Source organism: Vipera ursinii (genome assembly GCF_947247035.1).
Source record: "Vipera ursinii genome assembly, chromosome: 2".
NCBI lineage: Eukaryota > Metazoa > Chordata > Lepidosauria > Squamata > Viperidae > Vipera > Vipera ursinii.
The window spans coordinates 173,485,236-173,499,936 of record NC_139513.1 but is presented as its reverse complement, the minus strand read 5'-3'; positions in this window follow the sequence as shown (position 1 = coordinate 173,499,936).

Below are 14,701 nucleotides of genomic sequence, written 5' to 3'. Positions count from 1 at the left end.
CTTTCATTGTCAAAAGGCACAATATATCTGATGTAAACATTAGAATTATTAGATTCAGGCCTCAGACCCGAAAGGAGTTACCTCATTTCCAAGATGCAAGAACAGATGGCTCTTATTGCTGAAGGAGGGATTCCTTTGACACAACTGGTAGAAACTCAGTAGGTGACTTTCATCAGCTGTTAATGCCTCAAGAGAGATGGAAGGAGAAGATGGATTTAGGAAGACAGCAACCCCCCCCCCCCCGAGAAAGAAATATTTTGGGGGATATTTAAAAAGGCAGAATATATTTCCTCAAAGGAATAATAGAAAATCTTAGGCAGAACACCCTCCCCCCCAAGTCTCTGTGCCCCAAACAGAAACCAGCTCTGTAGAAATACACATTTGATAATCCTTTCAGAAAGACTGGAGCCAGGAAGCTTAAAGCTGATGGGGTTAGAATGACAAAAATCCCTAGAACCAACAACCCCTCACCCCAAAAAAATCCAACACAGGTCATAGCCATCAGCCACAGGCCCAGGAAAGTCGGACAAGACCTTTAGGACATAATAGGATCAACACACCACCATTAGAATACCAGAAGGGCACACTGAACTTCAGGTCAAAGTTCATGCCACAGGAACAACCCGAACACAAAAGCCCAAGAAGGTATAAAAACCCACCTCTCCCAGCACCATGTGGTCAGCTACCCCAGGAACAGGCTGCTATCACTGAAGTTTCTGGCAACTCAATAAACAAGAACCTTATTTCCTAAAGCAGTCACCATTTGTTTATTCCTGGCTTGGACTGGACCCTGATGAAGATTTTTCTTTCATCAGGGAGAAAGAAGATAGAAAGAGGAATTGTGAGACTTAGGGAAAATGTATGTCTTCAGCTGTTGCTGTATCTTCATGTCATGTATTTTCATATCCATCACTGATTTTCTGGTTTTTCTGATTTGCTGCTTTGCAATGGGATATCTGTATTTTTGTTCCCTTTTTGCCAAAATTTGCTATTTGTAACACACTAATGTTCTAGAAAAATGTACTGTATGTGCCTTAATATTTTTGTGTCCATTTCCACTTCTTTAATAAATTCTCACCAACTAACCAATTTACCTTCTTGTTCTAATGTTGGGAATCATTTACTTGCAATAATCTAACCCATTAACCCATGAAATGACACCATCTTTGTCCTTGATATGTTAAAATGCAAGTTCATACTCCTAGCTGCAACATGTGGTCTATCATTCAATTGCTCAGTCAACTAAATGGCATCATCTGCATACAGAAGGCACAAGCATTCATGAACTCTGCTGTGATAAGGGCATGAGTGACTCTTGTCAGAACTCCTACTCCAAGAAAGTCACAAATGTTGCAACATTACAAACTGTTCCCCCACCCCCAAGTAGGTAGAAAAACTTGTCCTCTGGCAAAAGAGCTGTGGCATCAATAGCATCAATTCCAACCCATATCCTAGTAATAGCAATTGTTGATTCTCAAAGCTCTGTTAAAAGAATTTTATTTTTACAGCTTTCCAAAAGGATAGGTGCCAACTAAACTTGGGGCTGGATGGGCAGGATAGGCTGCTCCATCAAAGAGAGCAGCCATAGAATAACATTGTCTCCAAGATCCTATTCCTCTTGTCCCATCCCATGTGGACAAGAGACAATGAACAGCCTAACCCAGGATGAGTGTGTAGAAGATGGGTGGGCTCCATATTTTTTATTTTATTTTTTTTATTTTAATTCCATTTATATCCTGCCCTTCTCCGAAGACTCAGGGCGGCTTACAAGCTTAGCAGTAGCCTTCATATATGCCTGTTTATTAGGGCTTTCACACACACCCCAGCAGCATTATTACAAAGTCAGCTTAATTGCCCCCAACAATCTGGGTCCTCATTTTACCTACCTCGGAAGGATGGAAGGCTGAGTCATCCTTGAGCCTGGTGGGACTCGAACCTGCACTAATTGCAGGCAGGTGGTGTTACTTAAGGAGGCATTAGGCCACTGCTCCACCAAGGCTCCTATTGAGAAGATGCTCCTAAAAGTCCCTGAAACCAAACCAATGGAGGGCATTAAAAACCAACACCTTGAATTGTACGTATCTGAAGACTACCATAGTCTAATATAATGTGCATTACACAGGTTATTGTGAGTGTAGTTGGCTACTACATTTTGGATCAATTGCTGTTTCCATATGGCCTTCAAAGGCAGCTCTACATAAAGCATTTTGAAAGGAGGAGGAGGGGCGCTAAAATGACAATCCTCTCCCCATCTGCTGTGCATCATGTCATCTGTTCCAGTGACCTCATTGTCTTTAGGAAGAGTGCCTCTGCATTCCCTGTAGGAATATTATTTGCTAGACATTCTGTTTCTGTGCTTATTGCTCATCAAGTTACAACTCTCATAAAAAAGAGTCTCCTGCAATAGTCGAAAATAGGATGAATTGTGGTTAAATGTCCCAAAGAGATCATTTGATTCTTGTCATCCACAAATTATTTTCTCTTCTATGTATTCCTGTGTTTTGACAGAAGCTATGAAGTCTTTCATGTGAACACTGTGGTCTACTACCGCCGTGAGTCCTTCGGGAGAAGGGCGGTATATAAATAAAATTATTATTATTATTATTATTATTATTATTATTATTATTATTATTATTATTATTATTATTATTATTATTTTGGAAGGCAGCCAAGTGCTTAGCCCCTACCTGTACTCACTGTACACATACAACTGTGTATCATCTGACCCATCCACTGTGATCATTAAGTTCACAGATGATACCACCGTAGTGGGTCTTATTACAGGTGGAGATGAAACAGCGTACAGGGGGGAGGTACAAAAACTATCCCTATGGTGTTTAGAGAACTTGCACCTGAACATCGGTAAGACAAAAGAGATGGTGCTAGACTTCCAAGGAAAAGAGAGGTACCTGCCCCACTTTACATCGGGGGGGCTGTGTGGAGAGAGTTTCCTCCTTTAAATTCCTGGGAGTCTACCTCTGTGAAGAACTTACCTGGAAAGTCAATACAACCCAGGTGGCCAGAAAGGCCCAACAGAGACTCCACTTCCTCAGGGTCTTGCAGAAGAACAGGGTAGAACAACGGCTAATGATCTTCTTTTACTGGTCTACTATAGAGAGCTTCCTCTCACACTGTATTGTGATTTGGTATGCTGGCCTGACAGCTGCGGATAGGAAGATATTACACAGGGTGGTGAGCACAGCACAAAACATCATGGGCTGTCCCCTGACACCACTGGATGACATCGCCAGGGCTCGCTGCCTTGGAAGAGTGAGGAAAATTCTCAGGGACGACTCACACCCCGGTTTGTACCTCTTTACTCTCCTACCATTGGGCAGGAGATACAGGAGTATAGCTAGCCATACCAACAGGCTGAAGAACAGCTTCTATCTATGGGCTGTCAGACTCCTGAATGGGAAATAACTTTATGTATGATTGACTTGCGAGGCCGGTGTGTTGTGCAATTAGCTCACATGGTGTAACAAGATGGTGGGTTTGTTGTCACTGTGAATTGTGGTGGTGGGGGGCACGAAGGGAGGCTCAGCCAATCTCAATGTATACATGGTTGTACTTTGACAATAAAGGTTCATTTGTTCATTCATTCATTCATTCATTCATTCATTCATTCATTCATTCATTCATTCATTCATGCATTCCCACCCAAATTCTAAATTTGGTTGTACCTGCTAGAGTAGCCTGATGCAAAGGAAATTGGAGCAGATAAAAATACTGCAACATGATCGTTCACATATCAGCTTTTCATTAGCTTCAGTCAATGCAGATAAGGGAAAGGATTATGGGAATTGCAGTCTAAGATGACTTGAGGGTCACTTTCGCTTATTCATCCTCTTATTTGTTCCTGAACCAGAGGACAACCCAACTTCCATGCCTTTGTGTACATTTTTCTTCCTGCAAGATTGTATACTATTGTTACAAAGAGTTATTTCTGCAAGGGCACCTTGTCATGAAGAGCTGCCAGAATCACCTCTCTTTTGAGGAAACTAATAAGAGATGGGCATGTTGTTGCAAACAAACGAGAACCAGTTTGGCTTAGTGGTTAAGGCAGCAGGGTAGAAACCAGGAGACCTTAAATTCTAGCCCCACCTTAGCCATGAAAGCCAGCTGGGTGACTTGGAACCAGTCATTTTCTCAGTCCACACGTGCTCTCAGCCCATCTGGTTGATCTGAAAAAAGCAGATCCTGAATTTGTGGGAAACCACTTGGGGGGAAAAATGCTAATGCAAGCAATGATCACTTAATAACTACCAGGTCTTTGTTTGTTAATTAATTTAATTTGTTTGCCATCCATCTCGCTGCAAGACTTTTAATTCTCACACACCCATCTGAAGCTAGGGTTAGAAGAACATAAGCAGTGATAGTTTAGGGTGTAGCTTCAAATTGCTTTGAAGAAGAAATATGAGCAACCACATCTAGCCAGTATAAATAACAACTAGTTATTACAATGCAAGAAAAGGCTTCTTTAGACACAGGATCATGCAAACGTTTCCACTGCCTGAGAAAATAAACTTGGGGCAGTGCACTGCTAGCAGGAAATGCTCCCAACTTTGTGAGGAATGGACAAAAACCTTAGTCAGTAAAATTCCAAACATAATCACATGCCCTGTAATTAACTGCATTTAAGTGTGTCTGTATAATTTTACATTCCATACAGATAATGGTCCATGGTCCATGAGCCCAATGGTCAGTGAACTTTTTCACACCACTGGAGGCCAATTTTCATTGCTTCAGATAAATCCTGTGAAAAATATCAGGCTTCTGGAGATCCTTGTCAGCCATTCGAACTTGTCTAGAACAGACTCCACAAGAAGACTAGAATTCTACTTTATGAGATACACTACATTAACAGGATCTTGCAAATCTGATTCTGTTCTTCCTCCTCTTCCTCTTATGCAACAGTGAGCCAGGAAGGAGTCAGCTTAAGTCTTTTTCTCCCCTTTTCTCTTTCTGATGGCTTTAGAACATTTCCTTCAAAGCCATCTCCATGTATCTCTATATCACTACATGAAGCAAGATTTACAGCAATAATGAAAAATAATTCCATAAATATTTTGTTCCCTGAAATGAAAAATACAAATAACACTTAATCTAAGAAGCGTGGGCCACTAGGACAGCTTCCCCCAACTTGGTGTTCTTCAAACATTTGGATGGTCATCCTCCCCTGTTTTTTACAACATTTGAGAATTTGAAAACTGATGTCTAAAGAGCCTTAAGCTGGGAAAGGTTGATCTAGAACAGGGGTGTCAAACTCAATTTCATTGAGGGCCGCATCAGCATTGTGGTTGCCCTCAGGGGGCCGGATAGGTATGGCCGGGGTGGGCGTGGCCTACTGGGTGGGCGTGGGTAGAGTGCGTATGGCCTACTGGGTGGGTGTGGCCAGTTCTACATCGTTCGCATCAAGGGTGCCTATGGGGGCCTGGGCAGGAGTGGGACAGATCTGGGGGTCTCTGGCAGGAGGAGGGTCTCTGGGCCAGGGCCAAGGCAGTGGGGGCCGTTCCCTCACTGTTTCCAGGATGGCTTCGCGGGCCACATGAAACCACTTCGCGGGCCGGATCCGGTCCCCGGGCCTTGTGTTTGACATGTCTGATCTAGAACATTTAGTTGTGAAATTCCATTGAGATATTAGAGAAAGAGAAAGAACAATAAACAGAAAGGAAATAGTTATCAATAAGTGACAGAAAAACGTATGATTCCCTTTTAGCAGCAAAAAAAGAGGAAAAGTTGGAATCTGCAAGATACTAAAAATAAAGTCTTGTTCTACATAGTGGCTGAATTACATGGTGACATTATCCTTGAGAAGCGGCTTTCACAAGAGATCGATGGAACGTTAAGGTGCTTCCAAAGTGAAATAGGCAGAATGCATAGATGCAGTCATTATGAAGCTTTATTCATCGACAGGTTATATAAAAAGAGCTATATGGCATGGAAGCATCCATGCTTGTAAGATAGAAGATAGATAGAAAGAGAAGCAGAGCTAGAACAAAGAAGCAGCCCCTGGGCAGAGGTATTTATGGGGGGTCTCGGCCCCTCCCTAGCCATAAAACTCTCTCGCCAATAGGGCTGCTGCAGGGGAGCAAAGAAGCCTCTTTGCTCCATCTGATGACCTATTTGGGGAACTGCCATGGCTGGCACAAAACATGTAACAATTCCCCTTCTTGCCAGCCAATGACAGGGACCAGTGAATGTGTGTGAGGGGGCGAGCAGGTGTCATAGACATGTATAAAAACATTCAGAAGACCAAACACAAACGCTTACACAGAAGGTTGTGCCGGTCAATGGGAAGAGGTTTGGTGAACAGATCGGCTATCTGGTCAGCTGTATTACAGTGCTCTACACATATAAAACCCTCTTTGACAAGCTGTCTGACATTTTTATAGCGTATGTCTATGTGGCGAGATCTAGAGCCTACTGCATAAGCCTCCGAGATTGCAATGGCGGCCGTGTTGTCCTCTAGAATTTGGATGGGCAGAGGAGGAGATGCCCAGATGCTCGTTATCAGCTCATTGAACCAAGTCAAATCATTGGCCGTGTCTGACAGGCTGGCATATTCAGCCTCGGCCGTGGAGCAAGAAACAAATTTTTGCTGCCTAACATGCCAATGTATTGGGCAGCCATTTAGCAATATGAGGATACCAGAAGTGCTCCGCCTACTTTTGGTGTCGCCAGCCCAGTCTGCGTCTGAGTAAGCAGAGAGCTGGGCCGTCTCCCCCTTCTCTGGTTCCAGCACAAGGAGGGCATCGGTCGTGCCCCTGAGGTACCTAAGTACCCTCTTAACAGCAGTCCAGTGGAATTCCTTTGGGTGTTCCACATGCCTGGACAATAGATTTACAGCTAAAGCTATGTCAGGCCTGCTCCAATTGCTGATATATAGCAAGGAGCCAATCACAGATCTGTAAAGCGTATTATCTGTGAACTCAGGACCGTCCTTGTGAGTATGGTTGTAAAAGTCGCTTTGCATTGGGCTGTGCGTAGGATTAGATTCTGCCATTTTGCATTTGGCCAATAACTCCTCTATCTTTTCTTTTTGAGATAGAGCGAACCCCCCCTTAGTGGCCAAAATATGCACACCCAAGTACTTATCAACCCGCCCCAAAGATTTCAAAGTAAACTTTTCTTCCAGGGCCTTGGCAAATTCATCACACCCTTCCTTGTCAGGTCCTACATATAGTAGGTCATCCACATAAACTAACACCCTTTCTGTGGTACCCTTTGAGTTGCGTGTGAAAACACATTCATCTGCACGGGATGCAGTGAAACCAACTCGTTCTAAACTCTTTCTAAGACAGTCATACCATAGTTTCCCTGACTGCTTGAGACCATATAACCCTTTGTGGAGTAACCATGTATTTTCCCCTTCTTGCTGGTAGCCAGGAGGGGCCTTCACGTAGATCTGCCGGTCCAATTTGGCGTGGAGGTAAGCCGTCTGGATGTCGAATTGGAAGACTTCCTCCCCCAGAGCAGCTGCAGTCACGAGGGCGGTCTTTACGCTCTCTGCCCGGACAGTTGGAGAGTATGTCTCGCCATAGTCTTCCATATAGCGTTGGGCGAATCCCTGAGCTACCAAACGGGCCTTATACAGGTAGAGGCCATTGGCAAGTGGTTTTGCCTTGTAAACCCACCTTGTGCCAATGACTTTCCTCTCCTTTGGAGGTTGCTGGGGGGTGAAGACCTTGAGTTGTTTTAAGCTCTGCATTTCCTTCTCCATCGCGAGCTGCCATTTCTCCTGTTCTTCGATGGGCAGCTCCTGGATGTCAGAGAAGGATTTTGGGGTGACCACAATGCTGTTAACAGACGCGATGTGCCCAATGTCAATTCTCTTTGGCGGGATGCCTTTGTTGGACCGCTTTGACCTCCTTACCTTCTGCCACTCACCGCCTTTTTCTTCCGCGGGTTTCTGAGGCGTTGCTGGGGAACTGGACGGCTCATCCTCCCCATCTGAACCAGGTGGGATGACATCTTCGTCTTGTTCCACACTTTCGTCGGTGGCAGGGTATGTGGACGTCTCAGGTGATGTTGTAGTCGGTGTGCCCTTGCTGGGACGGTTGATATATGGGCTCAGATCATTGGAGTGTATCTGGGCCCAATTGGAGTCTTCTTCGAAGGAGGCAGATTGGGAAGTCACAATCCTGCCCCCTTCTCCCAGGAAACGGTAGGCCTTGGAGCCAGGAGCGTAGCCCAAGAACCTTAGTCTCTGGGAGACAGATCTCCCCTTCTTCCGCAGCTGCTTGGGGATGTGAACCCATGCATAGGACCCAAAAACACGTAAATGTCCCAGATTTGGTTTCCTACCATGAACTAGGAAATATGGGGTCTGGTTCACAACACTGCTCCAAGTGCGGTTTAAGGTATAATTGGCGTATTTTACCGCTTCTGCCCAGTATGATTCTGCGACCCCTGCGTCTGCAATCAGACTACGCATCATAGTTTGTAGGACTCCATTTCTTTTCTCTGCCACACCATTCTGAGCGGGGGTGAAAGGCGCGGTAAGAAAATGGCGGATGCCCTTACGCTTTACCCAGTCCTGGAATTTTTGGGACATGAACTCAGCCCCGCGGTCGCTCTGCAGTTGTGCAATCTTGGTTTTATACTGGGTCTCTACAAGGTTGTAGAGTGATTTTATGGCGTCAAAGGCTCCAGATTTTTCTGTGAGGATATACACATGGCCGTACCGTGAAAAATCATCAACTGCAGTGAGAAAATACTGACTTTTCCCTAGAGATGGTGTGAAAGGCCCGACCAAATCAACATGAACTAGTTGATATGGGAATTGGGTCTTACGCAGTGATGTTTTTGGGATAGGCGCAGTTTTCCTCTTTGACTTCTTACAGATTGCACAGTCCAGGAATACCTCACAATCTTTGAGCTGGACTCCCTCAGCAAACTCTCCCATCTTTTTAACTACAGGGAAGCTTGCATGACCTAATCTTCGGTGCAAAATATGGGCACACTTATCGTGGAGTGGCTTCCCGACTGACACCCTCTTGGCTTTGGTAGCCTTGAGCGGTGCTTCAGGTGACAGCTGAGGTTGGGATTTCTTATCCACACTGCCTTGCTGTGGGGGCTTGGATGCAACCGCTTCACCTTTGCGGTCGTTAAGCAGCCTTGGGGTTGTCTGTGAGGCCCCTTCTAAGGGGGAGAAATATGGCAAATCATCTATGATGGCTATATTTCCAATGACCCTCTGGTCCCGGGTGACATGACCTCCCCCTTTGCGAAATAAAACTTCCACCCCGTCATCGTCACATAACTTGATAATGCTCAACAGGTTGTTGGCAATAGAGGGCGCGTGTAAGACACCTTCAACTTTTCCAAGCCCGGGTAGAGAAACCGTGCCCTCCCCAATAACCAAAGCTTTATCACCGTTGGCCACCTTGACAGATGATTTAATTTTCTTTACCCTTTTAAAACCTTGACTCACATTAGTAATGTGAGATGAAGCTCCAGAGTCCAGCAACCATAAGTCAGTGGAGCTATCAGCTCTTGTGGTGGGGGCACAGGTAGACACAAGATTGTTAGTACTTTTGGCCCCGCCACGGCCCCTTCCTTGTCCCTTGCCCCTACCTTGATTGGGACCACGCTTGGGGCCTTGTTGAAAATGGGGGCAGTCCTTCTTGAGGTGCCCCTCAGAGCCACAGGTGAAACACTTGAGTAGAGCATTAACCCGCTCTGAGTTGCGGTGTCGTGTGTTGGCTGGCTGGCTGGTGACTCTGTTGTATTCTCCTGTATGTCTACGTCTGCTATCTTCGTCAATGAGTCTGCCCTCGAGGTAGGACAGAGGCATGGGTCCATCCCTGCCCCCTTCCAGGGAAATAATAAAATTGTTCCAACTTTTGTCCAGGGAAGCCACAATAACTGCGACCAAGTTCTCTTCAGGTATTCGGTAATTTTTGGACATTAGTTGCGCCCTGAGGGATTTTAATTTTCCAAGATGTTCTGCCATGCTGGCCCCAAACCTGAGTCTTGTGTTGTAAAACTCAGTTGTGAGTCTGGTGAGAGAACCCATGCTCTTGCTGTTGAATAAATTGTATAATAGGCGCAAGGCTGCGCAAGCTGTGAGTCCATCTGGAATGCTAGGGAACATATTATCATCGATGGACTCCATCAGAGTGGAAAAAGTCTGTCTATGAAGCCACTCTTCTCGTGAGCTCCACGGGAAAGGTGGTGGGTTCAGGGCCATTTCAAGAATCCCATCCTTCAATAGACATACCTGCAAATTTCTATTCCAACTGTGATAGTTCTCACCCCCAATTTTCAATTTTTCAAAGTTGGGATTCAACGGGGTGGCAATTAGAAACGTATTATCCCATTCTTGGAGCATTTGGGAGGTTGGCATTGAAAAAAATGGTAAAGGTACCCCTCTAGTGGGCGTTGGTGGTATATTTCTCTGATTTTCAGATGGCCCCCCTTCTGGGTTAAAAAGCCCGTACTGGGCATGTCCGGAAAACATGTGATCAGGGGGTGGGCGGAGCCCAAGATTGCCGGCCGGCACTTGGTTTTTAAAATGCTCTGGAAATCCTTCCTGGAGCCCCCCCAGCCCTGGATTGCCTTGAAGACCTTGGGGATGGCTAAAGCCGATGCTGGAGGAGGGGGCCAACCCCCCCCCAAAGGCCAAGTAAGGAGAGCGCCTGGGCGGGGGCGAAAGGAAGACTGGGGGCCCCGGAGAGAGGGTCGGGGGCCTTGGGGGGTAATGGGCAGTCTTATTGCCATCATAGGTCACGAGGGTTTCTGCTGGAGAGAGCCCAGGAGTTTGCATGTTGCTATGGCAGGATGCCAGGGGTTGCTGGGCCTCCAGACTTAGTTGAGGCCTTTCTTTGTTAGAAAATGTGGGCGCACAGGGGGCTGCCATCTTGCTTCCGGTGCCGGGCCATGCGGTCTCCCTGGGCGGAGCCATCTTGTTTCCTGTTGCCCCAGGAAGCTGGAGGTCACAGTTAGGCAGGGGATTTCGCGCCGAAAGCCCTGGGGTCCCGGGGTTACTCAGGGTGGCAGGCGCCATATTGAGGGGCCTCGTGGTGGCTGAGGGGGGGCTTACCCGGCATCCACAGTCCTTCTGCACTGATGTCCTCCGTGGAGAGGCTTGTGGGGTCTCCTGTACTTCAAGGAGTTTTAGAAGCAGTTCCTTGCATTCTGGTGTAGACATTTGATCCACGCGTTGCTTGCGTTGGGCCCGGAGCGCTTCTGCTGCATCTTGACAGTCTTGGGTGGACTGTAAAACTTCCAAGCTTCCCTCTGTGGCGTGCAGAAGGAAGCCATCTGTGCTCTCACCTGGAGCGGGGCTTGCTTCAGGGGCTAGAGCTGTTAATCTTGATTGAAGACTCCTGGTCACAATCTGCGATTTCCGGCCATCCATTTCAGTTTCAAATCTAGGCATTAGCTGCAGGCTTTGGAAGCGTTCCCTTCAACCATCCTCTCTGCTACCAACTTGTGAAGCAGCTTTCACAAGAGATCGATGGAACGTTAAGGTGCTTCCAAAGTGAAATAGGCAGAATGCATAGATGCAGTCATTATGAAGCTTTATTCATCGACAGGTTATATAAAAAGAGCTATATGGCATGGAAGCATCCATGCTTGTAAGATAGAAGATAGATAGAAAGAGAAGCAGAGCTAGAACAAAGAAGCAGCCCCTGGGCAGAGGTATTTATGGGGGGTCTCGGCCCCTCCCTAGCCATAAAACTCTCTCGCCAATGGGGCTGCTGCAGGGGAGCAAAGAAGCCTCTTTGCTCCATCTGATGACCTATTTGGGGAACTGCCATGGCTGGCACAAAACATGTAACAATCCATATGGCTGTCTATTTTATTTAAAGTAAGAGCATTACCATTGAAACTATTCATTCACATAATCAGTCATTTTAAAATCTCAAAGGCCTCCAAAAATCAAAATGAAGTTATGAAATCACCTGAAGAACAGCATCATAGTAGATTAGCCCAGGTTAAAAGTTTGTCCTAGGCTAGGGGCAATTCACCAGATAATTTTCTTTTTTCTTTTAGATAAGATTGTTGGACAAGATGTTCATGCAGCTTTAACTCCATAGTAAGTTATAACTATTTCAACCATGGAAGTAAGCAGGAAACAGGACACACAACTGGAACAATTGCAGAACATAATAGTAAACATATGACCAGGAGCAGAAAGAGTTTTGGTGGGAAAATATTCAGATTTAGGGGAAGAAGTTTTGATATGTTTCAGACCTATGGTGCAAATTGATTAGCATTTTTGCATAAAACAAATTCTTGGATTAAAATTATCAATTGCATAAATAACAAATTCACATAAAGCAAAATAAATCTGTAGATTTCCACAGTTAAATCAATGTTCAATGTTCTGTGTTAAAGTCATAGCAACCCAGGCCAACAGACTGAGTTATTGGGAATTACCACTCATGTGATATCCTTTGCCAGGACTGAATGTGGTAATTTGGTTTATCTCATTGCCAGCAAAAACACAGTGAGAGAGGCCAGTTCTAGGATAGAGTAAGTTTAGCGAGGATCTGGAAAAATATTCTATAAGTTCAGTTAATTCAGAGCTGGATTCTCCATCACTTAGTGCTATCTACCATACCAGTGTAGCCAAGCCTCCCATCTTTTCTGCAAAAAGGATTTTATCCCAAGAATGTCATGGTTTAAAATAGGTATAAGTGATTGATTCGCTCCCTGAGACTTGTAGGAAAAAAATTAATGGCAGCTTCAGCAAACAAAAAAATCCTAAGGTAAGTCTTCTAGTGTAAAATGAATACCAATTTGTACTGGATAAATTCTATCAAGAAAATAAACATGCTGTTGAAGGAAAAGGCTTCATCATGGTTCAGTCCAAGCCGGGAATAAACAACATGGTGACTGCTTTAGAAAGAAGGTTGCAGTTTATTGAAGAGGAGAGACAGACAGAAAGATGGCTCTGGAAGAAAAGAGAGAGAGCACATGTAGGGAACGGGTTTTTGTACCCTTTGGGGCTTTTGTTTGGAGTTGTTTCCTGTTCCTGTTTGAGACTTTGTATTTCCTGTGTCATGTATTTTGACCTGAGTTTGTGTGTGCCCTTTGGCATCTGTGGGTTAATCCTATTATGTCCTGTCTTTAGAGTTTGGGTGGGGTATGTAGATTTTAAGTGTCTTTGTCTTCCAACCTCCAACCTTCCTGAATGGATTACAGTATTTACATCTGCATTTCTATAGAGCTGGTTTCTGCTTGGGGGAGGGAGACTTGGGGCTATTAAGAAAACTGGGCATGCTTTTCTGCCTCTTTAAGATCCTTTGAGGAAATATATTTTTCTGCCCTTTTAATATTTCCTTCTCCTGGGGGGCTGACTTCCCACAATGCTTTAAACTAAAATCCAAAAGGTGAGATACAAAGGACCACACATTACTTCCTTGTCAGCATGAGACTCTTTCAGCTCCTCTTCATCAGCAGCAACGCATCTTATTTTTCCGTTTTCTTTTTTCATATTCTTTCCAATGCAGTTCTAATAAAGATGAAAAGGAAAATGGCCACCTACCCTTACACAGAGATGGAAATACTTACATTCAAGCACAATGGAGCCTTTGTGTTCATTGGTGAAAACAATTGGTTTCAAAGGAGAAGTGGATCTGGAGAGAGAGCTTCTCAGAACTATTTACAGTGGAGATTTTCCCACTGTACGTCTCTGTAAAGAGACATCCACACCATTTGTGCTCAGAGGGACATTTACATTTTAAGGAAATTTCATTTATTAGAGTTTGCTAGAAACTGCTTCCATTCACAAAAGAGTTATCTGCAAAACACATCTTTCCCAGTACCAAGCTAAAAGCCAAATAAATTGATAAAGAGCACAGATCAGGGCAGAGGTGGCTTTGCTCCTCCCCAAAACTGCTTTTTTAAAAACTTTAAAGGTATATTCCCAACAGCACCATCCTACCTAGACCAGAACATATTAAAAGGTAAAGGTTCCCCCGCACATGCGTGCTAGTCGTTTCCGATTCTAGGGGCCGGTGCTCATCTACGTTTCAAAGCCGAAGAGCCAGTGCTTGTCCGAGAACGTCTCCGTGGTCATGTGGCCAGCATGACTAGACGCCAAAGGCGCACGGAGTGCTGTTACCTTCCCACCGTAGTGGTCCCTATTTTTCTACTTGCATTTTTACATGCTTTCGAACTGCTAGGTTGGCAGAAGCTGGGACAAGTAACAGGTGCTCACTCTGATACGCGGCACTCGGGATTTGACCCGCCAAACTGCCGACCTTCTGATCGACAAGCTCAGCGGAGAATCTGTCTAGCTCAAGGTTAAAATTTTGGGATATTGGTTTCCCAGAGCTGCAAGAAGAAAACCAAGCTCATTGAACCCCAAGACCAATTTGGCCAAGGAATTATGCTCAAGTGAGGAACAAAGTATGAGGTTCAAAATCAATTCGCAGATTTGCCCCTACAAAACTGAAGCGTGTCCACTTTGGCAGAGGTTTAGAGGAACACCCCATATTTTTATGTCCTTGAAGGAAAGCATAAGATTTTGCAAAGAAGCTCCTCCATCTGTTTCTTTGCCTTTGTCTTGACCAGATGTTTTTCTACTTCCTAGTGTAATCTACAGTTTTACTATTTCTGGTAGTCTCCAATGTTATTCAAGCCCAAGACTGCTTACCTTTCAAGCCCCAAATAAGATCAAAACCAGGGAACCTAATGAATGCCAAAAGGTGTTGCTGTGGGCACATATCGGTTCCCACTGAGA